This window comes from Cheilinus undulatus, linkage group 8, assembly GCF_018320785.1.
Source record: "Cheilinus undulatus linkage group 8, ASM1832078v1, whole genome shotgun sequence".
Classification (NCBI taxonomy): Eukaryota; Metazoa; Chordata; class Actinopteri; order Labriformes; family Labridae; genus Cheilinus; species Cheilinus undulatus.
This window is the reverse complement of record NC_054872.1, coordinates 4550357-4564839: the sequence shown is the minus strand read 5'-3', so window position 1 is coordinate 4564839 and position 14483 is coordinate 4550357. Positions and strand designations below refer to the sequence as shown.

The 14483-nt window shown below is 39.0% G+C and overlaps 1 protein-coding gene across 2 annotated transcripts in view; it reads right to left on the bottom strand.

The window, feature by feature from the left end:
* The window catches only part of cdk14 (cyclin-dependent kinase 14), a 391958-nt gene that overhangs the window by 287511 nt on the left and 89964 nt on the right, over nt 1-14483 (bottom strand). Inside the window, exon 1 of one of the 2 annotated variants that reach the window (XM_041794335.1) lies at nt 2171-2296. The exons of the other annotated variant lie outside the window; for it this stretch is intronic. The gene's annotated coding sequence lies outside the window, so the exon portion shown is untranslated. Of the gene's footprint in view, nt 1-2170; nt 2297-14483 lie in introns of those variants that run through there. 2 annotated transcript variants of the gene reach the window in all.

Sequence of the window (14483 nt, the reverse complement as noted above, 5' to 3'; positions counted from 1 at the left end):
ATCTTTACTTTTAGCTTTGCTGGTAGTTTACTGACTCTGTGGGCCATGATACTAGAATATACCACCTCTAACTTATTTTTGTGAGATGCATTTAGAGTCTGCCACCATCTTCTGGCCTTTATGTTAACTGTGCCATGGGAATGTCTATTTCAAAAATGCTGTCACAGCAGTTACAGCTGTATGGGGTCTGTATCAATGTGACAGTTTATCCCCATATTGATTTTATGAGCATGGGCCAAGTCTCAACATGTCAGCCAAGTGATTGGCAACCAGTCCAGGGTGTACCGCACCTCGCCCAATGACGGCTGGGGCTGGCTTCAGCCCCTCTCAACCCTAACCTGACACACTAGATAGACTTTTTCACATATGTATTGCATAGATGTTTCACATTTATCTGAGAAAGATTGCTATCAAGGCCTTTGGGAAGGGAAGGACTTTAAAAAAAATTCTGGGAAGGTGATTGGACAAATGTTCCATCCGGCATATTCATCACAGGCCAATCAGCGCGACATGTGACGTAGTCGCACACATGCTCTATAGATCCACAACAAACCTGCTGGTAAACACGTAGTTTGGGAAATGTGGATGATGATGTGGATTAAACACCACGGCCAGAGGAGCTTACAGTGTGGCTCTCTGCTCTTGTTTTAATAAAGGAATGTTGTCCACTTCTGATTAATCTGCTGCTATATCAATGCTACAGCCGAGCTAACCACTCCACCAGCTCCTGTTGTACATACAGACCCACACTACATCCCCCTCTCCTGTAACCCTTGCAAACTGACACCAAAGCAGGTCGGGAGAAGGTCGGAAACAACTTTTCCACCATGAAAAGCTTTCAATGCTGTTTCCTGCTCTTTATTATATAGAGAAATGTGGTCCCGTTGTGACCAGCTGTGATCAAATGATGCTGATTGGTCTGAACAGCGTCTGGTTCGCCACAAATGTTGCATACAAGATCCCTTGGCTTTGCAAGGTTATGTCAACCCAAAACAGAATAGGTGGTGTAAATAATGGATGAATGTATGACAAATAGGGGATGCACGCAATATGCTGGTTAACAGGTTTAAATCTGATCCATTAGTAGTCCAGAATCACAGGACGGTTTAACTAACGATAAACATGTTTTGTGGGTGTAGGCCCACATTCCTGGTCGAACACATAACAAACTATAGGTGCTCTTAATGACTGCTACCACAATGCTCTTGAATCAAATACTAACAGCCACTAATACTGATAGCACCTCATAGGAACAGCACAGTTTAGCTCATCTAGACATAAAGTCATCTGGGGACTTTGTCAGGTCATAACTGTACATGACCTGAAGCACTGAGCGACTTCATCCAGGTCAGAAATTAACCTGCATAGGCAGGCAATGCTAACTGCTAACTTTAGCCATATTCTGTGAAACAATTTTACAGTGTGATGTTGTTTACTGTAGAAAGTTGGTTTACAGAATGTATTTACTTAGCTGTAGACTAGTCAGTTAAATGTAATATATTGAGATAAAGCAGTTTTAATGATAAATATGCACATTGCTGTCCTTGTTGTAAACAGTAAGCATTAAACGTGGCGTCTTTGGTTTTCCACTTGATTCAACATCGCCCTAACCAACAGCCAAACAAAGTCAGAGGAAAATGACACCATGTCACCCATTTTCTGGATGAAGATGTATGGATATCCCCTGAAACTGGAGATTCTGCCCAGCCCTAACACAAACACACACTTGCATCTCCTTTTTCCCGCTACTTCGTTCCCCTCCCCAGAGTCTCTCGTCACATCCTCAGCACCAAGATGCACACAGAACCAGGTGGGCCATCCACTTTTAGGCTGTCATGCTAGCATGGGAGCTCATCATCACCCACCGACACCCCCCCACTCCAAACAACATCACCACACACCCTTGTGCACACATTATGCATGTACAAATCTAGACAGCATCTCTGCTGTAGTGATGCCAACATGCCAGCACATCTGCACGTCACCTCTTACAGTACGATGAGCCTGTGTGGCATGTCTGGGGAATACCATTAACGCAAAAGCACACATACACCGACAGACACTCACTGACAGAAGCGATGAATCCGAAACAAGGGAGAAGGCAGTTGGAGGGGGGGTGATGACAAGGGATGCAGGACAAAATAAGCACCGATCTGAGTCTGCCTCTTACCTTCCAGGAGAAAACAGCTCACCTGGATGCCTCTGAGGAGCAGACAGAACGCATTCAGGCCAATCTCTCCCTGCAAACCAGCTCAAAACATCCTCCTCCCTCCCTCCCTCTCTCTCTCACTCGCTCCCTCGTCCCTCTCTTCCGCTCCCTCACAAGCTGGAAATGATGAGATTGTACTATGAGCGGAGGGGGGGAGTGAAATCTGAGGCGGTGCAGGGTATTAGGAGGATGCGTTGTGTGTGGCCGACAGCCCAGAGAGACTGTGAGCTCTTGGATCATCAGGGACCGGTTGGAGGGGAGGGGGGGGGGGGGGGATGGGTGTGATGCAGCAGATGGGAGAAAAAAAACAGTCCCCCCACGAAGACATCCTGAAACCCTGAAGGACCCCTGCTCAGCGTGGATGGTACAGCCCAGAGGAGTTTAAGGAAGCAAACAGTGTCTGCAGCAGCTGCAGCTGCAGCTAGCGGAGAAGCTACAGTGATGCAGCTGCAGCACCACTGTGAGCTAAGCTAGGCTAAGCTAAGTGAGGAGAAGCAATAGACTGAGTTTTTAAGAAATACTGAGATTTTCAAACATGAATAGTGTAAGGAAATATTTATTTTAATGTTGATTAAAAAAAGTCCTTAATAAAAACTTTATTAATTACACCAGTGATACTCAATGTGTGGTTCTTTTGTGATGATTTGTGGCTCTTTTATGTCTTAATTTGAAACATTATTCCCCCAGAAAACCTTAAAAAAGGGAAAATTCAGACATTGTCCATTGCATTAATCAGTTTGATTCCCACACTTTGCTTTAATTGTCAACCTTAATTATTTTGTCTGTACATTTCCATTGCCCTTACTTGCTTTTTTTGCCACTTTTAATCCATTTCTACTGCTTTAAGGCTACTTTTGTCATTTCGTTTGCCACTTTTTGCCCAATTTTGCCACTATTATCCAGTTCTTGCTCCATTCTCCCTAGTTTTTGACTCTTTTATCCTGCTTTTTGCTGGATAAAAGCTGTTTTTTTGCCATAAGATGCAGCTTTTCCCCATTTTTTGCCACTCCTTGCTGCTTTTTGTCCATTCTCTCACGTTTTGCTGCCTTTTGCCTACTTTAGTCAATTTTCACTCATTTTTTGTCATGTTTTTGCCACTTTTGACCATTTTGTCACCTGCAATCCAGTTTGTGTCACTTCTCACCCAAATTTTGCCAATTTCTGCCCTTTTTTGCCACATTTTTTCCCATTTTTGTCACAAAATTCACCCAATTTTTGACATTTTATGCATACTATTCCCTTTTTACCCTTTTTGCAACTTTTTGACTATTTTGCCCTCTTTAACTTATTTTTATTGCCACTCTCACCCATTCTTGCCACTTTTCACCACTTAGATTGTGGCTCTTGCAAAGGTATTTTTCAACAGTTTGGCTCTTTGGTTGCCCAGGGCCGAGTAACACTGGTTTACAGTGATAAGCAGTAACAGCATGTTATGTGGGGGTTAGTAGGCAGAGTGGAAGTCTCTTTACTCTGTATGAATGTGTGCATGCATTTGAATCCAAATAGTTAATAGTGATGGTCACTCAGCCATTAGTGTGTTTTATTTTGGAGTGCATGACTGTGAATGGGTAAGTGTGACCTGCAAAGTAAAGAGTGCTTTAAGGATTCAGACAACTAGAAATCAAGCTCAAGTCCACATTTCCTTATTCACCACAGAATTATATGCAGTTAGTTCAGTCATCTCAAGCCTAATGATTCACACCTGACGTGCATCTTAATCCAATCACATGAACTGCAACATGATAATTTAGTGCAGTGGTTCTCAACCTTGGGGTTGGGACCCCCTTGGGGTCCGGCGACACTAAGAGGTGGTCTCCAGATTCCCTTAAGAAATAATGGATATTTCTTAAATTCCACTGTTACCACTTTACACCAGTTTTGCCAAATCTTAACCAGTTTTCATCATTTTTTCCAAATTTTAACACTTATTTTTGCCATTTTAAACCCTTTCTACCACCTTTTTTCTGCCTGTTTTTGCCACTTCTAAACCAATTCTTGCCACGTAAGACTAATATTGCCTTTGTTAACCCAATATTGCCACTATTAACCCCATTTTACCACTTTTTATGCCCAATTTTTCACATTTTAACCACATTTCACTATCTGATATGTCCATTTTTGCCAGTTTGACCAACTTCTACCCATATCTGCCTATTTTTCTTTCTCAGTTAGCACTATTTTTCCAGTTTATATTGATTTTTCTTCCCATTTCACCAGATTCCCACCGATTTTTGCCAATTTGATGCCTTTTCAGCCACTTTTTAATTCCCTTATACCACTATTTATGCCCATTTTTGCCTTTTTTGATCATTTTTTGCCATTCTTACATAATTTTTGGGTTGCATGGCGGCACAGGGGTTGGCGCTGCTGCCTCACAGCAAGAAGGATCCTGGTTCGCTTCCTGGTCAGGGCCTTTCTGTGCAGAGTTTGCATGTTCTCCCAGTGCATGCATGGGTTCTCCGGCTTCCTCCGATCACTAAAAACATGCACATCAGGTTAACTGGTGACTCTTAATTGGCCATAAGTGTGAATGTGAGTGTGCCTGGTTGTCTGTCTCTGTATGTCAGCCCAGCAATTGACTGGCGACAAGTCCAGGGTGTATCCTGCCTCTCGCCCAATGGCAGCTGGGATAGACTCCAGCCCCCCGCAACCCCAAACAGGATAAGCATAATAGAAAATGGATGGATGGCTATAATTTTTGCCACTTCTAACCCATTTCTTCTACTTTTAAGATCCAGTTTCACCACTTTTTCCACCATTTCTTTTCCATTTTTAACCAATTTTTATTCTTTTTTTTTAACTAAATAGATTTACATTTTTAAGAAGGCTATGTACTACACAAATGATTTTAAAAAGAGATTTGTTTCATTGATAAGAGTGGTTAATTTTCAGGTTAAATAAAAAATATGCATATCAAAGTGTAACTTTACACTAGACCATGATTTTGTTGACCCCCACGGGCCGCCAGTTTGGCTGGGCCCCAGAAAGCTCTCCCCTTTATCCCCCCTCATGGACAGCCCTGTGTCCACATGTGCATGGTTGTTCAACCACCTTCAGGCACAGTGGGGGTTCCCCGGTCTCTGGCACCTTTATTTTGGGGGTCACAGGCAGAAAAGGTTGAGAACCACTGATTTAGTGGTCTATTTAAGCCGGTCTCTTCCTTTTCTCTGCCCTGGATCGGCACTGTGCTCTCGCTTCAACCCTCCTCCACCCCAGCATCCACCTGTTGGCTCTGACTGGGGGATTAAGATGTTTCTCAACACTCCTCAAATTCTGCATGTTAAATAAATCTGTGAGTGATGAAGTCAGAGCCTGATGCCAAACATGTTTTGTTGCCATAATTGAATAAACTACAAACGTGAGATGACTGACTGAACTTCATGAAATGTTGAGTCTAAATAGGAAATCACCCTTTGTTTGTTCTTTGACTAGTCTGCTGACTGACCAATCAGAGAGCCTCTTTTTGGACCAAATGCTGCTAAGCCTTTTGTCTTTATTCTGATAGGACAGCTGAAGACAGACAGGATATGGCAAGTGGGGTGCAAACAGAACATTCCTCCCATCACCTTCTGAAGATTTTCTGAAAAGTCCCGCCCTTCCCAAACGCTTTCTATGGGAGCTTTTCCAGATGAATGTCATATTTATTTGGTTGATCTGGCGTGGCAGGTTAGGGATTTGTGTTTGAAACTTTTGGGACTGTTTATTTCTCTCAGACATTAGGGAGAGCACAATTACACAGCCCAACAACTAATCACTCTCTCAGAACCCTCAATTCAGTCAGGCAGAGATGTGGTACTCTATGTGCATGCAAACATTAGAGCAGTGTTACTCAACCGTGATCAACCAAAGAGCCAAACTGCTGAAAATACCTTTGCAAGAGCCACAAGCTAAGTGGTGAAAAGTGGTTAAAAATTGGTTAAAGTGGTTATAAAAATAAGTTAAAGTGGGCAAAATGGTCAAAAAAAGGCAAAAGAGGGGGAAAAGTAGGAATAAAATGCCAAAAACAGGATGAGAAGTGACAAACAAAAGACGGCCGAGGGGTTGGCACTTCCTTAGATTTTTTACTTTTTTTGACAGTATTGCACAGTTTTAATGCACTATTTTTGCACACTTTTGTGTTAAAGAAAGTACTTTTTTCATTGCAGTGAGTGTGTAGATACAAAAGAGTATTAGGGCCATTAAAAAATTGGCATGCATTTTTTTTAATTCTAAGAAAAAGTCAAATTCTGCAAAAAGTCAAAATTCTGTCATTTTTCTTAGAATAAAAAAATGCATACCAAATATTTTCTGTTAAATGTCCCTCATCTTCCTCCGTACATATGTTCATAAAAGTACAAAAAAAAAAAAAAAAAAAAGAACAGAGATCTGATTTTTAGAATTCCTTTAAAAGTAACATTTCCACACTGTGACCAGCAAGGCCATAAGCAACATATTCAAAACCAACCTGAACGATTCGGGGCTTTTAACCCTTAGATGCATGACCTACCAATACCTACACTCTTCCATGAGTTAGAATGAATGCATTTTATGATGTAAACTTAATAAATTTCTTTCATTTTGGTTAAAGAGGATTATTTTTATTATATTTTGGTCAACAAAAGAATTATTTCATGTTTGACATGTTCATTTATCACTTTTATTTACATTTTATCACCAAAAAGCTTTGAGAAAGGTACAAAAAAAGGTAAACATCCAAAAATGATCCCAACATGAGAATGATTAGTAATAATAATAAATCTGCCTTTTACAAAGATTTGGTTTGATACTACATTATTTAATCATTTTCATAAACTACAGGAAATGATGAGATGTGATAAAAACACTTGAGATGTTAAGAGGTATTTTAAACTGTTTAACCAGCAGTGATGCATGTTATTGATAACTAAATCTTTTTCACTGATCAGAACAAGGTCCATAAATGTCATTAACTAGAGGCTGACACTAGACCAGAGCTGTCAAACTCAAGACCTGGTCCAGTCCTACCTGGCCCAGTGTAAGGTCTGCAGGTTTCCTCCAGTATAAAAACGTATACTTGGCCTTGATTATTTAAAATATCCTTGTCATGAAATGTAGAAAAAGTTAAAATAATTAGATAAAAAGTCAGGAATGTGGAAAAAAATAAATTGTGTTCAGGGTGTAAATTCATGATTTTGGCTTTTTATTTCATATATTGACCTTTTAATTTCACAACTTAAAGTATTCAGTCATATTTTGACCTTTTCAATTCATGGTTTTGAATTTGTTCTCAAATTTGGACTTTTTTAACTCATAATTTTAAGTTTTTATGTCATATTTTGAGCTTAGAGAGTAAGTAAAAATAACTAGATAAAAAGCCAGGAATGTGGAAAAAAAATTAATTGTGTTCTGGGCATAAATTCATGATTTAGGCTTTTTATTTCATATATTGACCTTTAAATTTCACGACTTTAAATATAAAGCCATATTTTGACCTTTAAAACCTTACTTTCACTTTTAATCCTATATTTTACCTATTAGACTCACGATTTAAAATTCTATCTTACATTTTTAGACTCGTGATTTCAAATTTAAACTAATAATTTGACCAATATAAACCTTGATTTTGAATTTCTTTTTACCTTTGAAAATCATGGTTTTGGGGAGCAGGTGGCCTAGTGGTTAAAGGTGCTCCCCATGTGCGCAGGCGGCCCGGGTTCGAACCCAGCCTGAGGCCCATTACCGCGTGTCTCTCCTACACTCTTGACCCTGTTTCCTCCTCTATCTAATAAAGGCACAAAATTTCCCAAAAAACAAACCTTTAAGAAAATCATGGTTTTATGGAATTAGATGTGTGGATCGACAGTAAATGTATACCTGACAGTCACAGTTGATAAAAACCAAAGGTTCCTAGGGTTAACCTTTGAAATTCCACAGAAAATGCTTGGGGTCATTTTTGACCCCACGTATGGAAGGTGTGGTACTGATACAAAAAATGCAATTACTTAAAAAATATAACAGATAGAAATCCAATGGTCTCATGTCAAAGAAAACCTATTTGAGGAATACACGGAAGATTAAACAATAAAAAGTTAAAATTACAAAGATATCACAAAAAAAAAAACGTCGGGGTCATTTTTGATCCCCCTTATGCATTTAAGGGTTAAGAAAACATTCATGCCTTTGGGTTTTGTTCCGTGCACAACCACAGTAGCAGTTTAGCCTTTTGGTGCCACAGCATCATCGGGGGTGCCTTTAAAAAGAGCCAAGAATAATCATGAATATGCAGATTATAAGCTTTCCCAGCATAAACAATCACAACTGTCTCTTGCTCTCCTTTCCTGAGATCACCAGTCAGCATCGAGGTCAGCACTTGAACGGGGTGTGCATCAGTGCACACTTTGCAAGAAGCAGATTGTGATTTTTTTTTTCTCTCCCGGTTCAGCAGGTGAGAGCCTGGAGCTTCTAGTATACCTCTCATAAATCCCTGCCAGAATAGGGCAGCTGTGTGCATTATCCCAGGCTCAGGTTCCCCATTAATAGTGGGTTACATTCATGAGCTGCTGGACGAGACTAACTCTGTCCAAGAACAACTCCTCATGTGTGTGTAATTCAGCAGCATGTTTGGTTTTTGTTTCATGTGCAGGCTCCTGTTTTGGTTAGCTACTATCACTTTTAAATGACTAATTTAGTCAGAAACTGATCTATTAAAAGCTGCTTCAGATAAAAATACCAAATATCTGCTCCTAAAGCCAGCAGCCCCCTACTTATGTATGTTTGAAGGTAAAATATAACCTGCTAAAACCACACAGAAAGATAATACTGGTCTGTATCACCCAGCCCTGTCTGCAGCAGCAGCAGGTAGCAGAGAAGGTACAGTGATCCATCTGCAGCCTGAATCTGAGCTGAGCTAAGCTAAGTGAGGATAAGCTACTTTCTGCTGGCCTTTTTTTTTCTTCAGCACGGCTGGGCTGAAGAACTTCAGATGAAATGTGAAACTCTGGCTGTCTGATTTAGCCCAAAGCACGGTGCAGACGGATAACCTCAACTTGGATCAATGCCACGTTGTTGTTTTTTTTCCTTCTATAAAAATCTGTTTTTCCAAACTCTGACCAGAGAGAGGAGGAAGTATTCTGCAACAGCTCTCTGAGAGCTTACTGACAACCTCACAGCATCCACAAGAGGAAATACATTAAACCTGCACAATCAATTTATGGCACGTACATTTAAGCCATAAAAGACAAGGTTATAATACCACTAAAAGGGTTTACATAATCCTCTACCTACAAAACAGAAGCATCATTTAGACAAGAACCTTCCAAAAGAAGACTTAGTCATAATTATAGATCAAGCAGACCAAAACTGTTCGCTGACTAAGCACTGGCTCAAATAATGATGAAGTCCCTGAGTGCTGGCACTGCTAATAAACTCAAATGCTCAACTATTACTATGAGGCTAGGAGGTAGTCAGAGGCCTAAACTGTGGAGGAAATGGTTTGAAACAAAGTTAATGTAGTGAAGAACTGCCTCCTACTTTCTGATAAGGGAACCTCCGCCTGTTGTGAAAACACCAGACAACACAGAAGTCTAAGAGTAAGGTTCAATCCCATCTCTACCCCTTAACCCTTCCCCTTTATCCACCCATTCCCCTTGCCCCTGGTAAGTGGTAGGGGTGAAAACCCATCCTTAAGAAATGAGATGCTTGACTGCTGTTTATCATCACATTGCAGATAAAGAGTGCATCATCAGAGGTGACAATAAAGCTTAGACCATCTCGTTCATACTATGGATCTCAGTGTTGATCTTCTCCTTTCAATTATACAGTTAATAACCCTGAAAATATAATAAACTCCCATCCCTTGTGGCTATAGATTGAATAAATGACAAAATATAACTGTTGCATTTTTTTTAAATCATTTCTAAATGTTGAAAATATTTACATTTACACTCCTCCTTGTGTGTCTGTTGTACCATTTCATTTGTCGTGCAAATTTATTTATTTATGATTTAACATGAGTCTGCTGAATTCTTGCTTAGTTGACTGAAATGTCAGATTTGACGACTCGTCAGGATATCAAAATTCATGTCAAGGGAAAAGGGAAAAACGTCTGTCAGTTGTTTGTGTATGTTGTACTTTCTTTGGTACATAAATGTTTAACAAAAAATAACAGCTGTAAAGTCAGAATTGTTCTTTTTACAAAAACACGAGTGATGTCAGTAGGAATTAGTTATAAATATCTCTGCTCACTACATATTAACCCCTTCTTACCCCCAGATGTGCATAAACACATCAAATAAACTTTTTTTTAAATCAACAACTGAAAAAAAATGATCGGTTCTTATCATTTATCGGCTACTAGGAGTAGAAATTTATCAGTTATCGTATCGGTTTTAAAAAAAAACGTATCATGCATCACCAGTATTATGGACTGTAGATCATAGGATGTTCCGTTTTTTTCTTAAATTGTTCCACAAATTTCAGACTCAGTTTTTCACAGATTGGTGAACCTCTGCCTAACTTTACTTCTGACAGGCTCTTCCTCTCTAAAATGCTCCTTTAATACCCTCTCATGTTACTGCCCTGATGCCAACTGACCTATTTAGCCAAACACTTTTCAATAGCACCACTTACTTTTCCATCCTTTTGTTGCCCCGTCCCTACTTTTTTGAGAAGTGTGGCTGCCATGAAATTCAAACAGGAGCCTAGCTTCCTGAAGTGCATCCTGTCTGTAGGGCTGATGCTGATTGAATTCTCTGGAGGCTAACGGCACAACTATCACCAACTTTAGAAACACTGAAATGTTCCTTTAAAATCTGTGAGGGCTCAGCTGTCTGTTAGGCTGATAGAGGCAACATAAGCATCATAAGAATACAAGGAAAAGAAAAATAAACTTAATAAATGTACATTTAAGATCCTGCATCCTTCATACCTTCTTAAAAAATTTAGATTTCTCTAAGCAGAACATGTGTTTTACATTATTTTTTACATGTGCAACATGAAATAATAAAAGTTTAAATGCAGGGAGAAATAATAGCCGAGTCCGACACAGACGGGTTGATAAAAATAAGACAGAGGTTTCTGTTAGCTGTGATCTTTTCTTAAATACTGCATTATTCTGAGATGTTGGTGTGAGTCTCGTCATTGTGTCTTTTATCAGACGGTGACTTTGAAAAAATGGAAACAAGAAGGGAAAACCTGAAGGCAGGAAATAGAAAAACACAAAAATTTAGAGTACAGATCAGAAGGAACCAACATAGAAATATAAACCACCACAGATTAACAAGCAAATCAGAATGTTGCAGTTTTTTTGCAAAAATTAGACGTGGAGAGAAAAAAAATGTCCATTTTCACTTTCATGATGAACATGTGGAAGAAAGAGTCTACTGTTCTAAAAACAATGATAAAGACTGAAAGAAAGATGGATTGACCAAATATTGCTCTGAAGATGGTGTCTAGTAACCGTCTGTGCACCATTATAGGCTGCTTCCTCATTTTATCAACATTGTGGGTCCTGGAGAGAAGAAACTGCCTCCTAAATCATGTCACGCTCCGTCACACTGAAATACTAATCATCAGATAGAGAAGACTTTCCCTTTGTTCACGTTCTCACTTAGTCTCAGTCCCCCCTCCCTGTTTCTCTCTGCACCCTCGTTCTCTGAGCCGTGGACGACCTTGACTGACGGGCTTGTTGCTACAGGAACCGCTGCGTGTCTATTGTGTTGTAGTGAGGCAGAAAGGTGTGAAATTCACAATATGATGGCTCAGATTGGATCTAAACCAGAGTCCATTTCCAGGCAGACAAGAACCATTTCAAACCATATCAACTGCACGAGAATTATTTGCATTTTAACAGGATTTAACCTCACACACACACACACACACATATGCACGCTGATATACACACACACTAATGCAGGGTTTAAGTGTGTGTAGAACAGTGAGGTGGAAAAAGGCCTTCAGGTCATTCATTATTTAGAGCTGCACACATTCAACATTCAGACTGGTGCAGAAACTCACAAACATGCATGCACACACTGAACAGCACCAGCGAGGGGGGGGGGGGGGGCGTTAGGGGGCAAAGGTGAGTTAGAGCAGAGACACAATGAACATCCTGCTGAGGGTTGAGATGAGAAGTGAAACCAGACAGAGATGATTTCAGCACAAACGCAGACAAAACTGCAGCAAAAATGTACTTTTGTTGTCCATACTGACAGATATTTATGACACGGTTCTGCTGGAAACTCAAAAAACTTGATGCTTCATCTCACGGGATGAAGCATTGAGGTGCATTTGTAAATTCTGCTAATATGTATGGCCGTGTATCCATGTATCAGGTAGAGATTAACAAAAAGATCAATCATATCAACCTTAAATTTACATTAAAATCAATCATATTATAATCATATTAATCAATTGCCAATCTTTACACACATTTGCAAACCTGTGTGCAGATATGTGCACACATATCTGAACACACATTTGCAAACTTGTGTGCAGATTTTGTACACATTTGCAAATAGTTTCCAACAATAATGGCTCCATACTACTAGGGATGAATGCATTGGGAAAATAATTGTCAGTTATTGTTGGTTTTCTTTTTTTCCAGTATTGCATTCCCAATTTGACAGGCATTTATTTTGTAAGTCATGTTTCTGTGCAAACTGTTCTGTCCTGTGGGCCAGGCGTCTATGTTAGGATGACAGGTCAAAGAAATATTGCAACTTCTGAGATTTGAAAATTTCACTTGGGCATGTTGCAATTTAACCTCAGGTTTGATTATTCCAGCCTTAGTAGCTTCTGAGGAGTTGTGCTGTAAAATATACTCTGTCCTTAGTGGCATTAAAAACATGAGGATAAAGATCTACAACTATGTTGTTCAGGTAAAGTCACACCTGTGGAATAAAGCCTATCATAATACCAGCTGTTCTGGGATGTGATGTGGAATCATTCTCTAGGTGCTACTTTGTAGAGAACAAAGGTGGAGAAAGTAAAATGACTGATTTCAAAATGTTTTTAAAAAATTATAAACAGGGAGTGCAGATGGTCGAGTGGTTTAAAGCACTACCCATGTATGCGGGTGGCCCGCGTTCAAATCCAACCTGTGGCTCTTTATGTCTCTCTCCACCCTCTCTTCCCCGTTTCTGAGTCTATCCACCATCCTTCCTCTCTGTAATAAAGTCAGGAAAAGGCCAGAAAATAAATCCTATAAAAAAAAAAAACAAAGTACAAATTGCCCAAAAAATACTTAACCTCCTGAGACCTGAGACTTTTTAGTGTCTCCCACATATCTGGGATGAGTAGGACCTGGTGAATTAAAACATCTTTGAAAATTAATTTCTTGGAAATGTTTTCAAAAGTCCAAAAGATTCCCTTAAAATTAAAGGAAATGTCCCCAAAATTGCTGTGAAAATTGTTAAAGATTTTACTAAAGTACACCCCAAATTTCTGTGAAATAATTCTCAAATCTTTCAGTTAAAACATATCAAAAAAATTCCAAGTAAAATCCTGAAAAAAAAATTAAGCAAAAAAAAACCCCAAGTTCAAATGGAAATTCCTCCTAAAATTTGTCTGCAAATTTCAAAATAAAATTTACAAAGACATTCCCAAAATTCTATGAAAATACATCCAGACAAATTCCCTTAAACTTCCCAAATTTGCAAAAATTTCAAAGGACAATCCGATACTCCCAAAATCCCAATGCAGTCCAAAAATATACAGAAAAAATTCCCAAATTACCAAGAAAATGCCAAAGAAGTTGGAAGCAAATGTCCTCAAAATTTTACATGAAACTCTTCAAAATATGCAAACAAATCCTGAAAATTTACATGAAAATATTTGAAGACTTCCAAGTAAATTCTCCACAATATCCAAACAGCAAATTATTCAAGCATTTAAAACCAACAACTTTAACTTCAATGGAAATTATTAACTACTATCTCAAAAATTCTGATAGCAGAAATTTTAACTTTGTTGCTAGGAGAGCAAAAATTTGATGACCTCGTATGTGCATGCAGGGTTTTAGGATTGTTTTCTCCAAATATTCCATTTGCGATTTAATATGCGATTGTTTTTAGGTTCCTCATCTTATGTTTTGTTCAACAAGCACAATCAATAATTCATTCTATGATCATTTATGACCAGCACAATATCATATATATTAGGGATGAATGATTTGAAAAAAAATCTAATCAATTGCCTTACTGGAGGGATGATCATTTTTTCATTTTATTCTTGTTTGGATTAAAAGTAGAATTTTTTGTAAACTATTCTGAACAAGACACTTCAATGCGTGCATAATATGTAGAGAATAAAATCTCTG